The sequence below is a fragment of the Pleurodeles waltl genome, chromosome 3_1 (assembly GCF_031143425.1).
Source record: "Pleurodeles waltl isolate 20211129_DDA chromosome 3_1, aPleWal1.hap1.20221129, whole genome shotgun sequence".
NCBI classification, from domain to species: Eukaryota; Metazoa; Chordata; class Amphibia; order Caudata; family Salamandridae; genus Pleurodeles; species Pleurodeles waltl.
Window position 1 is genome coordinate 106,081,711 of NC_090440.1, and position 17,997 is coordinate 106,099,707.

A 17,997-nucleotide genomic window follows, 5' to 3' on the forward strand; every position below is an offset into this window, starting at 1 on the left:
ATATATATAGATATATACATATATATATATATATATATATATATACAGATATATGTATATATATATATGTATATCTATATGTATATATCTATATATATATATATATATATATATATATATATATATATATATATATATATATATATATATACACACACAACGTTTACAGGGAGATTATAGTTAGGCACACATTTTAAATGTACCAAACCATAGAAATTCACCAGTTATAGTTAGAGCCAATGTCCCCTCAAATGTTTTCCTTCTGTGTGGGGAAGTGTGAGGTCCACGTGCACTGCATTTGAGGCAGCGTGCACCAACAAAATAACCATGCATGTAATGCAAGGAGTGACAAGTACCTTAAGTTTAAGCTTATTGTTTAGAACAACAATGCAGGTTTGTAGCAGCAAGTACTGTAGCAAAGATGCCATGGGCCCTAGAGCAAGCAAAGAAAGTGGCCCCTTTGATTGCTGTTTGGATAGTAAAATATACCAATTTACTAGGCCTGGGCCTAAATGTTAATTACGCTGGAGTAATTTTAGAAATATTGCATTACTGTTGGGATGTGGAATTACTGATAATAACTCAGTTATGCCTGCTCAAGTAATTAAGATTTAAGAGTAATTTAAGGGAAAAATGGGCAGAGGAACACATTTTTTTTATTGCTCCTGCTAGTGCTCATGGTCTTTTTCATTTAGCCCTGTTTTCTTACCGCAAAACAAATCCTCTAATCCTTATGTATTAAGGAAATTGCCATAAATGGTGGGAGTACGTTGGGAGAAAAATCCTATCTCAATAGCACATTTAGTGACTGTGAGTAGCTGCTCACAGTGTTATTCATGTTCTGGTGCATTTAGCGTAATTTCTTAGCGCAAATTGCATCTGCAGGCCCATTTTGGACACGAGGGTGCCTTTTTTCGCTAAGAAAATACTGTTCAATCCTTGATTATACTATGTACATTTGTATAATTCTGCGTGATCTTGTATAATTTTGCTGTAATTCCGTTATAGCAAATAATTCGACTTACAACCACTCCTACAATTTACACGGGACAATGGGCCGCAGTGCCACTGCACCTGCTGAACAGATGGGAGCTACACCGCTGGTATTAACAGCAGCTCATGTACAGTACATGAAAACAGTGAACAGGTGCCGCCAAAAGAAAATGCTACGATTAGTGCTGTCTAAATGCATAGCTTCCATTGTGGCACCATGTGAAGTGACAATGGGGCATGAGAGCTGAGGGGCCTACTAAAAGTAGATTTTTGATGTATTTCATCAATCAATCAATCAATCAGTTTTTGTAAAGCACAACTACTCACCCGTGAGTGTCCCAAGGGGCTAGGCAGTGCAGGGCCATTCTGAAGATCCATCTTGAAGTTCTTCCTGAAGATGGTGAGCGATGGGCTTTATCTGAGGTGCAGGTTGAGGTTGTTCTAGCTTTTTTCTGCGATTTAGGTGAAGGATGGTCCTCCGGTGGTGGTTTTACAAATGTGAGGGATGGTGGCCAGGGCCAGCTGGGTGGAGTGGAGGGATCTGGCGGGGGTGTGTAAGGAGACGCAGTAGTTCAGCTAGGTTGGTCCTGCATTGTGTATGGCCTTGTAGGTGTGAGTGAGTAGCTTGAAGGTGATTCGTTTCTCGACCAGGAGCCAGTGGAGGGTCCTGAGGTGTTTGGAGATAAATTCTCAGCATGGGAGGTCCAGGATGAGTCTGGCGGTGGAGTTCTGGATGAGTAGTCGTTTTTTGATGTTTCTAGTTGAGGTGCCAGCGTAGCGGGTGTTGCCGTAGTTGAGCTTGCTTGTGACTAAAGTGTGGGTGACTGTTCTGCGGCAGTCTGCTGGGATCCATCTGAAGATTTTCCAACGTTTGCGGAGTGTGTGCCAGCAGGAGGAGGCGACTGAGTTTACCTGGTGGCGATGGATATGGAAGAGTTGAGGATGTTGCCTAGGTTGCAAGCGTGCTCAGTCAGTGCAGGGGGGCACTGAGGGATGTGGGCCACCAGGAGTTGTCCCAAGGTGAGGTGGCGTTTCCAAAGATGATGAGCTCAGTCTTGTCTAAATCTGAGATATTTAAGGAGATGGAAACATGGAAAGAAACAGTATGTCTCTCCAGTGCTTCATAAGCAACGTGGAAATTATGCACAATGACCTAAAAACAAAGCATTAATATTTGAGGTTAAAAAGAAGAAGCAAATAGATACCTATTTAGTGGCTGATTTGAAGAAAGTTAAACCAGAAAATCTAGGATTATTTCCGGCTACGCCACCTAACTAAATGGTGTGCCCTTAGGCAAATATTTTATTTCAACATTTCCTTCATTCTCACATAAAAAAGTAGCTTTACACGCATGAGCTCAGAATAGGAGGTGTTTAAACGCATCTCTTTGTAATTTAATAGACTATAATGGTGCACTGTCTATAAGTATATGGGCCACATGCATGGTGCACATGGCAATTTGCTTGCCTCTTAGTTGAAGGAGGCATTGTTAGGAAGGAGGGTAGGAATGGTTCTAAGTTCATATTTAAGAACTCTAACTTTTAATGCATGCATCTTAATGTGACCTATTAATATCAAAGTACTGCATGTTCAGGAAAGGTTCTTTTTGAATTTGATGAGACTTTATCATATTTTATCTGATGCATGGTTTACTGGTAAACATTTCAGCACTCAGTTCTTACACAAGGTAAAAAATAAATTAGCCCGCCAGGCCTTTGCACTGATGTAGGGAGAGTGTGCAGGCTCATCTCTATCTTTTGTTTATTATCAGCCTCAGAAACTGGGTTGCACAATAGGAGCAGAAGCAATCCCTTCAGCATCAATTACCCAGTAGCAAACACAAGAAAATACCTAGCGCACATACTTTAAAAAAAACATTACAACCAAATATTTGCAAGATGTAAAACATCCCTGGTCAGAGAAATAAGTGCTTCTATCTTGAGCACATACTGAGGCAATGACGAGCGTCATGCCCATAAAGGGAACAATGCCAATTAGTGCATTGCCGTAAAAAGAAGATTCGTTGGAGGCGCCGCTGCTGCCTGTGTACCCTTGTTTCCCCTGCTGCCTATCTCGAACACTAATGCAGCAAGTGACATGTGTTGCCGCCACTTGCTTTGCAACTTTTGACCCTCTGCAGCCTCAGGCACTGCCATGGAAGAGGAATGCTAAATTACTGCTGTCCTTTACCATGTTGGTCTGCTCTTCTACTGAGATCGCTGCCGCGATTTTGGCACTAATCCTGCAAAGTACATAGGGGCCCATTAAAAACAATGGCATGCCCCCTTTTAAGGCCTAATCTGGCGTTAAAATAACCACTAAAAATGGCACGGTGGAATTTCATAGATTTCATAGATTCACTTAGAAACCGTCCAATCTCCTTTGTCACTGTAAAAAGGAGATAGTTATTTGATCACGTCCCACAAAATAAAAGACACCTAACATAGTAGGGAGCAAAAATCACCACTAGACCCAATACGCTTGCTACGTACCAACCCCCAGCCAACAAAGGATTGGCAATGTTATGTCTCTCAAGACTACAAAACTTACATTACTTCAGTGATTTGCACAGTTCATGCAAGGTGGACGTTTTAAAGTTTTATTTACAAATGCACACGTCAGTCGAAAAATACAATTTTAGGCAATGCTTCTGGGCAAACAGGTCACAGATTAAGAAGACGTGATGAATATCACTCCAGAGGATGATATTTGTGCCCTGATTTAGACCCTGTTTGCTCTGAATTAGCATCAGTTTTTATGCTAATTCAGCACAGACTTAACTCCATATTTATATTTTGACGCTAGACTAGTCTAACGTAAAAATATTGGAGTTAAAGTAATTTTTTGGATGAGTGAACCCACCTTTCGTCATTGAGATGGAGGGTTGGCGTTCCCATCCATAAAATGACCCTAAGGCGGGCAGCGCGTCACTCGAGGGGAGGAGCAGTCAGGGCAGGAGCCCTTTAAACTTTGTTCAGGGCTCCCGCCGCCGCGTGCAGCGCGTCACTCGAGGGGAGGAGCAGTCAGGGCAGGAGCCCTTTAAACTTTGTTCAGCGCTCCCGCCGCCGCGGGCAGCGCGTCACTCGAGGGGAGGAGCAGTCAGGGCAGGAGCCCTTTAAACTTTGTTCAGCGCTCCCGCCGCCGCGGGCAGCGCGTCACTCGAGGGGAGGAGCAGTCAGGGCAGGAGCCCTTTAAACTTTGTTCAGCGCTCCCTCCGTGCGGGACGCTCGCGGGCGGCGCACGGGCCAAGGGCGGGCCCGTCTTGCGCCCGTCTGATACCGGAGGAGGCTGGGCTGGGCCCCCCCTCTTTCAACCGTATTACAACAACAGTAGGCCTCTTCCATAAGCTTCTACTGGCATCCAGAGGATATCACCCAGAGGGCTGTTCCCAAACAAATCCAAAACAAGCACCCAGCTAATGAGTGAGACGCTGCTATCCCCGGAAGAGGGTTGTTAGGCAGGGCCAGTTACTCCAGTGACAGGACACTCAACTCATAAGAAAGGGAGCTGTCTTCCTTTTCTTTTCTTTTATCACTGTATTTTGTGTTTATTTTATCTTACGGGCATCTTCTTAACATGGGGAAAAGAAAGGCTATAGATTTACCTGCACAATCCAAGGGTACTAAAATCGCAAAAAAACACCCAGGTAGACCCTTGAATCTGGGTACACCCAACGGGTCTAACCCATTGGATGAAATAGACCTCCTAGTTAAAGAAGTTGAGTCTATGTTAGGTACACAAACAACTATAGGGGCAAATAATCCAAAGAGAGGCCCCCCTAAGGATAGGAAATCCAGAGATATTTAAAAAGAAGGGGTCAAGGGATTCTATAGATACTATAACAGGGGCTGATGGAGATGGGGGCCTGCATAACTGTAGGGGCCCCTTCCCAAAACCCACTCATAACATAGCGAGTCCTCCAGTATCCCAGTGGGGTCTCCCACATGTACCACACACACCAACTCTCCTACCACTGACCCCGGTGATCAAGGTGGTCCCTAGCTTATTCTGTACTAATCGCTTTGAACCTCTATTAGCAATAGAGGATTCGCCCGTGCCCACGAGTGTGCCCAAGTGCAAGCCAGTAGTTGGAACACCCAACCCTAGTGTTATCTCACCGATCTCCCAGTTCGAGTCGGAAGGCAAAGAATCTGCAGCTAGTAGAGATAACCTGGCTACAGTCCTTCAGAGAGTCGATGAAGTTAAGGGATTGGTTTTAGTATTAATAGATCTTATGAAGAGCAACCATGCGCACCAGCATGGAAACAACTATGCTTGTGCAGGGATTTGTAAAGTTTGTGGGGAGGTCAGGGGGGAAGAAGCTTTCCCATCATCTGCCCCAACAAAGGGAACGGAGTTAAGGGATAATTCTTGTCTCCCCATTAGAGGGGGGACAGCTCTTCAAAGGAGGGAAGATTACCGCTGTGATCCCAACATAGATAATATGAGGCCCAGAAGGAGGTCTACAAATGTACCTAGACACGGAGATCGTCATGGTAACTGGTCAAGTAATTTAACCAGTGATAGAGCTAGATGTAGGACCAGCAGACCAGACCCACCGGAAACTGTTCAAGAGTCCAGTTTTACACAAACCCCTAACAGGTTACACAAGATCCCCTATAATAACATCACTCTCTCCCGCTACAATATTGAGAGTACAGTTACTAAAGAACAGGACCTGCCTACAAGTCAGGGAACAAACAAAATCTATTTGACTAATGTTCCAAAACTATCGTCAGGGTTAGCTGAGAACCAAGCTTCCTTGATTAACAAAGTCATACACTGGATACGCTCCCGACGAAGTTGTCTCTCTGTTATTCGTTCTGACATAATATCGGCCAAGAGAAGCAGCATCACAGGGACCAATTTTGACACAATAACTATCTATTTTGAAGACAAGTCTATGGTGACACAATTAATGGATTTTGATTCTCGTACCCACTTGGATAACGCAACAACCAGGGGGGGAATAAGACTCATGCTACACTCACATAATTCTGGACCAGCCATGGGACCGGCAGGATTCGATGGTTTAATTAATTCCCGTTGAGGTGCTGTACGAAAGGAAGCTACTAATCTCAGGCCGCTGCCTAATCCTGTATACTGAATTAGTAACTAATGTGACAGCCCGCTCCAAGGCCTTACATTTGACGGGGGATGATAAAGCACCATCATTAGACATTTGTAGTAATGACCTGAGCACAGTAGATGCTGGATGCACAACCGTGGTGATAAACCAAGATAAATGTACGTTAGAACTTATGTCATGGAACGTTGCCGGCCTGGCAAAGAAATTAGATGATGGTGAATGGGCCTCTTTTATTAAAAAAATAGACATATGTCTGTTTCAGGAAACTTGGGCGGAGGATGCTACTAATATAGATGGATTTCTCTCATTTAGTGCACCTGCTATACCTCCAGAGAAGGGGAGGGGCCGGGCGAAAGGTGGGCTCTTATTACTTGTTAACAAGAATCTGCAGTGTGACTATAAGCTTTTGGAAATTGATTCTGTAGATCTAAAAGCCATGTGTATTACGTTCAACAGAAAATTATCAATTGTTATTGTTAATGCTTATATACGATCGGTCCCATATGGCTCTGAGTCCCATACCCTGGCTATTCTGTCCGAATTTGTAGGAAGCCTCCACCCCTCAACTATTCTAATCATAGCTGGAGATTTTAACTGTACCTTCGAGCCTTCTATTCTCATAAGTGGTTTAACTGATGAAGAAGATGAGCAGTGGGGGATCCCACAATTATCCACTACCCGGCCTTGCAAAAAATCTCGGGTGGCCATGCAATTAGCCACATTATGTTTAAACCATGGCCTTAGGGCCTGTAATGGTAGAACTCCATCTGATATGAACAGCGCACCAACTTTCAAAAGGGGCATGTCTATAAGCACTATTGATTACTTCTTGGTCGATGTTAGGTTGTGGCCCCATTTGGTAGATATGAAAGTAGAAGTGAGATGTGATAGTGACCATTTCCCCTTACTCCTTACCTTTTCTGGAGAAATGTTCAGGAGAACACTTAACAACTATGCTACAATAATTCCGCCACCTTGCTGGAACAACAAATTCACTAAGATTACTTGGTCAAAAGTGATGTCCAATCCTCACCATATTAGAGCAATATATCAAATTTTCTTAAATAGTTTGGCTGAGTACGAAGATCAGGCTGTGGGGAATATTCCGATTCTCAAAATACATGACAGCATGACTACTCAGCTACGGGGGTTCTTTTATAAAACAAGGCGGTCAAAGCCACATGAAGGGAAAGGGGCACGCAAGGGATGGTTTGATGAGAGGTGCTCAAAGGCTAAGTCTGGGTTAAGAGTAGCAGTAATGTCTGGTTCCCAGGGGGAAATTAAACAAGCTAGGTCCTTATACAAACTAACTTTGTCTAATGCAAAAAAGTGGTGGGAGGATTCCCTGTGGCAGGAATTATTAGATGCTTCCAGAGAGAAGAATAACAAGCGTTTTTGGGAACTTCTGTCTAAAAGAGAAAATGGAGGTAGGAGTTGTCCCAGCAACCATATTCAACCAGAAAGCTGGGTAGAGCATTTTACTACTCTTTATGCCCTACCAGAGGGCCCAATGGACACCAATGTGGTCCACTCTCCAACAAAACTGTTGGAATCAAATTCCAGCATGGCCCTCCAAGTGGAGGCCCAGTGTGTCCCTGAGGGTTGCCTCATCTTTAAAGTAGAAGAGACCCTTGAGGCTATAAATAGCCTAAAACCTGGAAAAGCACCTGGACCGGACAAGCTTCCTGGAGATCTTTATAGATCGGAACCATATATCTGGTCCTGGTATATTAATGCCATCTCAAATAGCATAGCTGCAGGGGGGCAAATTCCAGGTACATGGAAGGGGGCAGAGATCATACCCATTTATAAAAAAGGAAATGCTAATCTTCCAGCTAACTATAGGCCAATTAGCCTTATAGACAACTTACAAAAGATCTTTGCTAAACAAATTTTGCAGAGGCTAATCAATTGGGTTGAGGAGTACCAAATCCTTTCCCATTTACAGGCAGGGTTTCGTGCAAAAACTAGCACGATAGACTAGGTCTTTCGACTGGCCATATTGCATTGGAAATATATTCTTGTTGCCAAGCAGTGCCTGCATGTAGTATTTATAGACCTGCGATCGGCTTTTGATTTGATCCCAAGAGCCAAACTGTGGGAAGTGCTGGGTAGATTGGGAGTCCCAGAGGACCTATTACTCCTGTTAAAACGACTACATGAGAACACTTATGCCCAAGTGAGGTGGGGTGAACAAGGCGAACTGACAGAACAGATCCCAATTAGAAGGGGAGTTCGCCAAGGTTGTGTGCTAGCCCTCCTACTGTTTACCATATTTATCAATGAAGTAGTAAAGGCTGTGTCCATAGGCCAGAATGATGCCCCCTCCCTGAATACACAAAAAATCCCCATCCTGCTCTTTGCCGATGATTCGCTTCTCATTTCTAAGACACCAATGGGGTTGCAAACCCTTGTTGACTGGTTTAACCAATTTTGTAGCGATCATGGGTTGGAGGTTAATATTAACAAAACAAAACTGATGGTGTTATCCAAGGGACCTAGGAAAAAATGTTCCATTCATATTGAGGGAGTACCGTTGAAGGAAGTAAGCTCTATAGATTACCTGGTAGTTAGGCTAACTAGTAAACTATTATGGGAAGAGCAGATTACAAAAAGTGCAGGGCTCCTACAACACAGAGCCTTATCTATATTGCATTTCTATCAAAGCACCTCTACAAAAGTTGTTTCCCCAGCAATAAAAATGTATACAGCTAAGGCTCAAAGTGCAGCCCTGTAAGGAGCGGAGGTATGGGGTTACGCTAACTGTAACAAGATCAGTGTGGGGGAAAACAATTTTGCAAGGGCTTTAACTGCATGTCCACGCACCACACCCCTGCTTCCATTATTTCTAGATCTGGGGTTAAGCCGAGTAGCAGATCTAGCTACTCTAAGACCTCTCCTTTATTGGATCAGGTTATGGATAACCCCCGAACTAGATATATATAAGACCTAATTACTCGATCTATTGAAATGCCAAAACGCTATTACTCTTCCCTGGATTCGCCATGTGGCCCATTGGCTTCGGCTATTGGGCCTGGGTGATTATTGGGAAAATCCCCATAAACTAGAGAGACGGCATAAAAACGTTTTAAAGTTAACCTATTGGTCTTATGTTAAGGATAACTACATAACCCACAAATCCCATGGTCGCTTAATTAATTCCTTCATTGATATTAAATGGTCCCCAAAGTTTGAATCCTATCTGGATATTATACCGGATTTGCAGGGCAAGAGCTTATATGCAAGGTTTCGTTTTGGCTCTTTGCCCTTTTTGTCACTGATCCATAGGTGGGGGTCGATTAATCTTCCCGATATATGCCCTGCCTGTGGCAGTACTTTCGAAACCATTGAGCATTTCATGTTCTTCTGCCCAGCCTATGCGATTCCGCGATTAAAATGGATTCGCAATATTTGCAGGGCTATGGGATTTAAGAACTGCTCTTTGGCTCTACGGGTTCTAAAAAGCCATAATTCAGCCGACGTAATTCTTTTAGTAAGCAAGTATTTAGCAACAGCTTGGCGCATACGATGCCATCTTCAAAAAGTAATTTAAGGTCTCATTTCTTTTATAGATAAGTTTTAGAGTCATATGTGTAATTCAAGTTATTGTTTTAATGTTTTTACACCAATTTATAGATGTGTATTTATTTATTTACTTAAGAATTATTTCTTATCTTGTTTTTATGTGCTTTTATGGTCATTGATCGAATAAAGCTGATGATGATGATGACTCTAAGGCCTAGCACCTTATTTATCCTCCCGTGCAAAAATGGTGCACAGGAGGGAGGCGGGCCTAAATAATGGTGCTAAGCCTGCTTAGCGCCATTATTTAATGCCTGGGTCTGGGCAGGCGTTAAGGGACCTGTGGACTCATTTCCATGGTCAAACAATAATGGAAAGAGCCCACAGGTCCCCTCCCCAAGCCCCAGAAACACCCCCACCCTCACCAGAGAGACACCATAGGATGGGGGACCTCATTCCAGGGAAGTAAAGGTAAGCAGAGGTAAGTATTTACAATTAATTTTTAAAGTGCCATTGGGGGCACTGAAATGGGCCCCCCTACATGGCACTGGGTGTAATGGCCATGCCCACAGGACCCTTGCCCCCTGTGCTGGCTACTGGGGTGGTGGACATGACTCCTGTTCTTTATAAGACAGGAGTCATGTGGTATGGATGGTTTTACGTCAAGAAATGACGCTAGGCTCGTTAGAGTCATCTTTTTTTACTCTAACCAGCCTAACGTAATTTTTTGGTGCAAAACACCACTCTCCCATAGCGCCCTCCCCACCCGGCTAACATAATTTTCCCTTTGCACTGGATTGAGCCATTCCATAGAACTGGCGCATGGGTGGCGTTCTGGAATCATGCAAGCCGGCACTATATTTTGTGATTGAAAACTGTGCAAACGCAGTTTTGCGTCACCAAGTATAAATGTGGGCCCAGATCTTTAGTGACTACTGTGCAGTAGCTCCTTGAGCAGAAATAAAAATATCCAGACAGATTGCTGAAAATAATTCACTCCTGGTAATTGTGAATTTGGACGGAATTCAATGAAATGGTATAATGGCTCATTTCAGTTGCCAAGAATCCGTAATGAAATGTCCAATCTATTTACTAGACTAGAGTAATAAATGCGGCCAATAATATTATTACATGAATGCCCCAGTGTTCAACCCATCAGGACACACATTCATCCCTTAATGGCTTACAAACGGATGTAAAATGAACAATAAAAATAACTTGTATTGAGTCTTGCCCTGTTGCCCTTAAACAATTCTAAAACAGATTGTTGTACAGAGCATTTTCTTTTAACATATTTTTTTATGTGGGTGATGTGTGAGAGTCTATTATAGATACTTTGCAGAGAAATGTTTTATTTACATTCCATGCAACATCCATTAAAAAAGTTATTTTAGAGCAAAAAAGGACCTCACATATGAGAAATGGGAGGGTGTCACAGACATTATTTGCAGTAATATTAGTGAGCTGCTGCTGTGTTACAATTTAGAAAATACAGGTCACTATCTGTAAAGATATTAAGGCCATATTTATGGATGATTAGCATCGTTTTAGTGCCATTTATTTTGGGGCTAAAGCAATGCTAACCCAACTCCATGTTTGTATTTTGACAATAGACCCGTCTAGCATCAAAATAAAGGAGTTAGCGCCATGTTTAGGATGCGCGAAACCACCTTGTGTCAATGAGATGCAAGGTAGGCGTTCCCGTCCTAAACACGACGCTAACCGCCTAGCACCATATTTATCTCCAGGCACAGAAAAAACACAAAAGGAGGCTAAACGATGGCGCTAAGCACACTTAGTGCCATTATTTAATGCCCGGTTCGACTCATTGGGTGCCAAAAAATGATGCTAGGCTGATTAGTGGCATATTATTTACTGCTAACCAGTCTAACTCATTTCAGACCCACTAGCGACATTTTCCCTAACACCATCCCTGACTGGCTAGCGTCTTTTTTTTATATGCTAGCTATTCCTTAGCGCCATTTTACGTCATTTGATAAATATGGCGCTAAGATGGCTCTAGGGAATGGCGTTAGCTGAGAATAGCAAAAATATTTTGCGTCATTTTTAATAAATATGGGCCTAAGGGCCTTATTCACACTGTTAGACTTTTCATCCTTGGTGTGGTCTTCCTTAACTTTTTACCTCTGTTTCCCAGGTTGTTGGTGTGTGCTGGGCTCTGTTTTTGAAGTTTTTGTTACTCTGGGCACTTTACCACTGCTGAGCAGTGCTAAAGTGCAAGTGCTCCTATACAAAATGTGTATCTATATGGTTCATCCATGTTTGCCATATTTGATTTACTGGTAAGTCCCTAGTACAGTGCATTAGAGGTGCCCAGGGCCTGTAAATCGAATGCTACTAGTGGGCCTGCAGCACTGGTTGTGCCACCCACAATAGTAGCTCTGTAAACATGGCTCAGACCTGCCACTGCAGTGCCTGTGTGTGCAGTTTTAAACTGCCAATTCGATTTGGCAAGTGTTCTCACTTGCCAGGCCAAAACCTTCCCTTTTCTTACATGTAAGGCACCCCTAAGGTAGGCCCTAGGTAGCCCCATGGGAAGGGTGCAGTGTATGTTTAAGGTTGGACATATACTAATGTGTTTTATATGTCCTAACAGTGAAATACTGATAAATTCGTTTTTCACTGTTGCAAGGCATATCCCTCGCATAGGTTAACATGGGGGATGCCTTTAAATATGATTCCCTTTGGGAGCAGATAGACATATGGAGTTTAGGGTCTCTGAGCTCATAATTTAAAAATACATCTTTTAGTAAAGTTGATTTTAAGATTTTCTTGCTGAAACCATTCTGTGACTCTGCCTGTTTGTGGACTCCCTGTCTGGGTCAGTTTGACAGTTGGGCTGTTTGCACCTCTCTCTTGACACTGACACAAAAGGAGCTGGGGTGTAGCTTGCATATCCTGATGAGCCATCTGTGCTAGGAGGGAGGGAGAGGGGTGGTCACTCACACCTGAACGGGCTGTGCCTGCCCTCAAACAATGCAGACTCCAACCGCCTGGTATGTGTCTGGGGCCTGGCCTGGGCAAGGCAAGGCAGAATTTCACAAACAAGAGATACTTTTTTTTTAATTAAGCTGACTTCAAAGGGCAAAATGGGTATAAGAAGGGCACTCAAAACCACAGACTTTAGATCACTTCTGGAAACCAAGAGGAACCTCTGCCTGGAGAAGAGCTGAAGAGCTGAGGAAGAAGAGCTGCCCTGCATGTGACTGTGCTTTGTGGAGCTATCCTGCAGTTGCTGCTTCTGCCTGTGCAGGAGGATGAAGACTGAACTTTGTGTGTCTTCCTGCTTGTGAAGAACTCTCGAAGGGCTTGAAACTGAGCTTGCCTCCTGTTGTTGACATCTCAGGGACGGCAAATACGTCTCTCTGCCAGCACCTGGAGCCTCTGCTGAGACTCCTGCCCTGCCAAGTGGTGCCCTATCCAGTTCCAGGAACCTTGACAGGTAAAGCTGTGGACCAAGGTTGGAAATGCACGCACAGATCGCCGTGCGGGGAAATTTCCAATGTAACCTCCGAGAGCGGCTGAAGAAATGACGCACCGCCGGCTCTGCGGCTGAAATCGATGCAGCGTTTCTGTGAAATCGACGCACACGGATGGAGAAACAGTGCCCGGCATCACTGATGGAGGCTGCAATGACGCAACATCGCTGGGCATGGAAAAACAACACAAGCCTGCACGGACCCGAGGTGCTTGTCCGCTTCGAGAGCATCTCTCTCCTGCAGAGAGAAGAAACGATGCACGCCAACCCGACTGAAGGAGAAACGACGCACGGTCTTGCTTGTGAGTGATATTGACGCATTGCAAGCTTCTTTCGATGCACACTCGCCCGTGCGGGGTTATTTTGATGCAACCCAAGTACATTTTCACGCTAACAGCGTTAGTGTTGTGTTTAAAAGAACGTGAAGACTCTTTTTGCTTTTTAATTAAATACTTGACTTGTGTATGCTGGATTTTTGTCGTTTTGGTCTTGTTTTTTTTAGATAAATATTCTCTATTGTTCTAAACTTGTGTTGTGTCATTTTGTAGTGTTTTCATTGGGTTACTGCGTGTGTATACCTAGAACTCGGAAGTTAAGCCTGCCTGCTAATGCAAAAGCTACCAAGGGGTGAGCGGGGTTAGCTGAGGGTGATTCTCTTTTACCCTAACTAGAGTGAAGGTCCTTGCTTGGACAGGGGGTAACCTGAATGCCAACCAAGGACCCCATTTCTAACACCGACATTGTCGGTCCTCAGTGGCGGGTGGACCACCACACTCCAGGCTGTCTGACTGCCATATTACCGACCTGGGCAGTTGGACCGCCAGGGACCTGCCTTCCACACCAGGAACATGGTCCTCAACGTGCTGACGGCCGTCAGACTCATGCTTAGCCACAGTGTTGCTGAGTTCAGCACCGTCGTGCTGAGCGTGAGTCCCCTTTCCACCAGCCTATTCATGGAGGTTTAACAACGATGAAAAGGCTGGCAGAAAGGCTGTTTTGGGGGCCACAGTGGTCAGTGCAGGGGCCCCTGCCCAGTATTCTCAGAATTTACTCTGCCTGCTGTGCAGTGCAAATTCCGAGTGCGCTGTTTTAGAATTGTTTAAGGGCAACAGCTTTGCAGACAGTGCACATTCTGAGGGTTCTGTAGTGCTATGGTATTGGCCTTCGAGACCAATACCGTAGCACTGTTCCCTCCAGGCTGACCGATTGACAGCCACCTGATACCCAAGAGTTTGGAGGTCGGCTCGTATAATGCCAAACTTGTGATGAACCCCTAAGTGCCTAATTCGCGATGGCAATCTTACAATTTTGTGTAAGTTTATGATTTTTTTAAATTCACAATTGAATTTTATGAGTAGTATCTTTACGACTGCTTTTCTTCTGCCACAAGTGTGGAGACTTGCCAGTCGTAACGATACTACTCATCATATTGCTTTGTGAACTTAAAAAAAAAGGTTTTACCAATAACTAAAAGGGCATTAAAGATGGCTACTGATTCTGTATTTGCAAGCTGCATGTTGTAGCAAGTTTTGGAAGAGTATGCAGTATCGCATGGGACCACTGTCAACTCTAAAACAAACACACTTGTATAAACCAACCTACTAGTACATAAGGCAGTTCATAAAATTATTTTAAAATACTGTTCTCAAGTTGGCGCCAATAGAAACTTGCGTACCTGTCTCAGTTCTAATCGCATAGTTTGGGTCTTTGCGTTAGATTGTAGTCAGAGCCGGAAACACATTGGGGCAGTACACTTTCTTGTCATTAGCGGTCCAGTACTCTCAGGGTTCTCAACAGGGGTATGAACATTTCAGCGGTAGAGTACCTGCACTTATCATCACAGACTAAATACTTTAAAAAGTAGAGTGCTTCATAACTTCAAAAGAGAAAGACAACGTTCTCCTGGTCAACAATCTCTTGGAGAGAAGATGTATCTCTAATCAGAGGTGTGAACCATTCAACTGAAGAGTACCAGTATTCTCATCAGTGTCCTTGCTTTCAAGGGCACAGGACTGCACCTTTACATCAGAGGTAGAACACTTGGAAAAGCAAGGTCGGGACACTTCAATAAGATGTGCGAGACAACGCTTTAAAAGATAGGAACCATTTTTCATCGCAGGAACAATAGTTTCTAGGAGACACGAATAAAACATCTCACCAAAGGAAAACACGCTGTCCTAATTAGCGCTACAACATTTTCAAAGGGAAGTACGTAACAATGGCAAGGACATGTTTTTACTGTTGTTGAGTGGCACTCGAAAGTAAAATAGATGCAACGTAATTGTGTTTTTTATTTTGCAATAAATTAAATAGTTTCTTAGTATTTGTAAATTAATAAAATTTAGGGACACGTACAAGAAAGGCGCATCAAAGATGATTCGCCACTTTCTTTCACATCCACCAACCGGCATGTAACAACACCATGGTTGCACTATATTTACAATACGGTGCACAATGGCTGTTGTTACCACAATAGTGTCAAAAATTTTTAAGCTATTGTGGCGCTTTGCTACACTAGCGTCAAGTGTTTTGACCCTAGTCAGCAAAGCACAGGGAGGTCCATTGAATATAATGGGTGCATCATTTTAATATCTGCTCTGAGCAAGCATTAAAAGTGATGGAAAAAATGGCGCAGTGAAATGTTGCAAATTTAACTGCATCATGTTTTTGGGCCTCCCTGCGCTAGAACGCCCCTCCTTGCATACACTATGCCTGACATAGGCATAATGTGGTGCAAGGGGTCGCAAAGTGGCACAATCCAAGCATTGCGACACTTTGTAAACATGGCATGGCAGAAAAGCCACCTTAGCTCCGACTTAGCATAAAAAAATGACGTTATGGCAGGGCTAAGGTGGTGCAAGTGGCTTGCAAATATGCCTCTTAATCTTTAGTAGTGCAGAATATAGAGCAGATGTTTGCGACTGACTGAGCAACTTCCCTTATCCTACACAAGCCACTGTACAAATGTAGCAGTTTCTCCCAGCAGGCTATCATACATATGAGTGGCACAGCCACAGACAGGATTGTATTGAAAGGGGACCTTCTGCACTTCAAAACCACTCTTTGAAGTCTCCCCCACTTCAAAGGCAATGTTGGGTATATAAACTGGGTCCTTGACCCTACCAACTTCGACAGTTCTGGACCTGAACCTGCAACCTGTCAAGTGGAACTGCCTGGTTACCCAAATGACTCATCTGGACAGCTTTGCTGTGGAGGACTGCTGCCCTCTGACTTTGCTGAGAAGTGCTCTCCAAGGGCTTGGGTTGAGCTTGCCTCATGTTTTCTGGTGTGTCAGGGCTAAAAAGACTGCATCTCTTTAAGGAACTGCTTGTGCGCCAAAAATTGATGCAGAGCCTGCCGGAAACGACACACAGCCTTGCCTGCGGCAAAAAGATCACGCGCAGCCGAACCGGAATGGCGCAGCCCGACATCCAAGTGAAGGATTGACACAAGATCTGTTGTGTGAAAGAAAATGCAACGCAGCACCTAACGGATCGACACAACACCTGTGACTTCATCCCACATGCTCAGGATTTCCCTGCATCATCCCTGGCCATCAAAGAGAAACCTGCATCGCAGCGAGGAACCAAGCCTTTGTGCCGGAAATCGATGCAAGCCCATTGTAACATGGAAATAAACAACACATCGTCTGTGCCGCGCCTGAAACTCCGACTCACACCTTATTTTTCCACACATCTCCTCCTTTGCGGTCTCCGTGCATGTAGTTTATTTACACAAACCAGGTACTTTGTGATAAGAAGAGAGCATTGTTGATTTCTAATACTTAAGACTCTTTTCAGTCTTGCAAAAATGATAGTTCGAATTGTGCTTATTGAATCTTTATTGTTTTGACCTTAATTTAATCAGATAGTTATCTTATATTTTTCTAAACCTGTGTGGTGTACTTTTGTGGTGTTTTCACTGTGTTACTGTATGATTTATTGCACCAATACTTTACACATTGCCTTCTAAGTTAAGCCTGACTGCCTAGTGCCAAGCTACCGGAGGGTCGGCACAGGATAATTTGGATTGTGTGTGACTTACCCTGACTAGGATTGTGATTCCTTTTTGGATAGGGGTGTATACCTCTGCCAACTAGAGACCCTATTTCTAACACTAGGACATAAACAAACACAGAGGTGGAATTGCCATCATCCACAAGGACAGCATATGCTGCAAAACCTCCTCAGACCGCTCAACCCCGACAATGTAGCATTTCAATTTCTAACTTCACACAGATGGAAACATCACCATTAGCATCATCAGAGGCACCCTTGCATACAGACCAACAGGAACTCACAGCAGCTTCTGCAATGCCATCCTTGGCTTCAGTGTCCCAATCACCATAAACTCTGATCACTACACCTTCCTAGGGGACCTCAACTTACACCTCAATGACCCCAATCACAATAACACAACAGACCTGCTGGAAAGCATGAGCAACATCGGCATCAAACAACTTGTCTCATGGGAACCCACAGACCTATGTCCCTACAGCATCTTCAACCTCAGTAGTAAGACAATCAGCAAAAAGCTCAAGAAAGTCCTGAATGTCTCCATCACCTTGGCCTCCTTCCTCGAGGACTGGAAACATGCTGTAGTATGGCCCCTGATGAAGAAACCACCAGCAGAACTCAATAATTATTGACCCATCTCTCTGCCCCCCTTTACTGCAAAGGTTCTTGGAAAAGCAGTCAACCAGCAACTCGATGAACACCTAGGATATCACAACCTCTCAGCCACCTCTCAATCCAGATTCTGAGCCAACAACAGCAGCAAGACAGCACTGATCCCAGCCACAGAAGACATCAGGACACTCCTGAACCACAGCAAAACAGCAGGCCTCATCCTCCTGGACCTGTCAGCCACTTTCAACACCGTCTTCCACCTCACC